Here is a 2,203-nt window from a genome sequence, read left to right on the forward strand (position 1 = left end):
CTTTCCCAGTCTGTAGGTTATCTTTTTACTCTTTTGGTAAAGTCACTTGAGGAACATAAATGTTCAATTTTTAGAAGATTCCAGCTATCTGGCTTATCTTCTAGTGTTTGTGTGTTGTTAGTTATGGTTTGTGTCCTATTTATGCTGTGTACTTAGGCCCCTACTCTTGACCCTATTTTTTCTTCCATGTTCTTTATAAAACCAAACCAAACCCACTGCTGTCGAGTCAATTCCGACTCATAGTGACCCTATAGGACAGAGTAGAACTGCCCCATAGAGTTTTCAAAGAGCACCTGGTGGATTTGAACTGCCAACCTCTTGGTTAGCAGCCGTAGCACTTAACCACTACACCATATAGTTTATTGTTTTATATTTAGGTCTTTTATCCATTTTGAATTTGTTTCTTTGTGTTGTGTAAGGTATGGGTCCTGTCTTTTTTTTTTTTTTACAGAAGGACATCCAGTTTTGCCAGCATCATTTGTTAAAGATTGTCTTTCTCCCATTTAATGGATTTTGGTCCTTTGTCAAAAATCAGGTGGATGAACTTACGTCTGGGTTCTTGATACTGTTCCATTGGTCAATGTGTCTGTCACTGGACCAGTAATATGCTGTTTCGGCTACCACAGCTGTATAAAAGGCTCTGAAGTCAGGTAGTGCTAGGCCTTCTACTTTGTTCTTCTTCAATAATGCTTTACTTATCTGGGAACTCTTTCCTTTCCATGTAAAATTAATGATTAGTTTTCCCATCTTGTTAAAGAATGCTGTCAGTATTTGGATGGGGATTGCATTGTATTTGTAGATTGCTTTGGGTAGAATTGTCATTTTCACAATGTTGAGTCTACCTATCCATGAGCATAGTATGTTTTTCCTTTTATGTAGATCTCTTTCGGTTTCTTGCAGTAGTGTTTTGCAGTTTTCTTTGTATAGGTCTTTTACATCCCTGGTTAAATTTATTCTTAAGTATTTTATTTTTTTACAGGCTATTATAAATGGTACTGCTTTCCTGATTCCTTTTCATGGTTCTCTTTATTGGTGTATAGGAATCCAACTGACTTTTGTATGTTTATCTTATATCCTGCTACTCTGCTGAATCTTTCTATTAGGTCCAGTAGTTTTCTTGTGGAGTCTTTAGGGTTATCTATGTACAGTATTATCTGCAAATAGGGATAGTTTTACTTCTTCTTTACCAATTGGGATGCCCTTTATTTCTTTTTCTTGCCTTATTGTTCTAGCTAGGACTTTCAGCACAGTATTAAATAGGAGTGATGATAAGGGCATCCTTGTCTTGTTCCTGTTCTCAGGGGGAATGTTTTCAGCCTCTTTCCATTGAGAATGATGTTTGCAGTTGGTTTTGGATAGATGCCCTTTAATACGTTGAAGACTTTCCCTGCTACACCTATTTTATTGAAAGCTTTTATCAGGAATGGGTGTTGGACTTTATTGAATGCCTTTCTGGGTTGATTGAGATGATCATGGGATTCTTTAGTTTTATTTATGTGGTGGATTACGTTGATTTATTTTCTAATGTTGAACCATCCTTGCATACCTGGTATGAACCCCATTTGGTTGAGGTGTTTTATTTTTTGGATATGATGCTGAATTCTATTGGCTAGAATTTTGTTGAGAATTTTTGCATCTATAGTCATGAGCGATATTGGTCTATAACTTTCTTTTTTGTGGTGTCTTTGTCTGGTTTTGGTATCAGGGTTATGCTGGCTTTGTAGAATGATTTTGGAAGTATCCCATCCTTTCCTACGTTCTAAAATAACTTGGGTAGTACTGGAGTAAGCTCTTCTCTGAATGTTTGATAGAATTCTCCAGTGAAGCCATCTGGGCCAGAACTTTTTTTATGTTGTGACTTTTAAAATTTCCTATTCAATCTCTTTTCTTTTTATGGGTCTGTTTAGTATTTTGACCTCAATTTGACTTAGTTTAGGTAGATAGTGTGTTTCTAGAAATTTGTCCATTTCCTCTAGCTTTTCAAATTTGTTGGAGTACAGTTTTTCTTAGTACTCTGTTATGATCCTTTTTATTTCAGTTGTGTATATTGTAAAATCCCCCATTTCATTTCTTATTTTGGTTATTTGCATCCTCTTCTGTTTTTCTTTTGTCAGTTTGGCCAGTGGTTTGTCGATTTTGTCTATCCTTTCAAAGGACCAACTTTTGGTTTTGTTGATTCTTTCTGTTGTTTTTCTGTTCTCTA

This window comes from Loxodonta africana, chromosome 24, assembly GCF_030014295.1.
Source record: "Loxodonta africana isolate mLoxAfr1 chromosome 24, mLoxAfr1.hap2, whole genome shotgun sequence".
Lineage (NCBI taxonomy): Eukaryota > Metazoa > Chordata > Mammalia > Proboscidea > Elephantidae > Loxodonta > Loxodonta africana.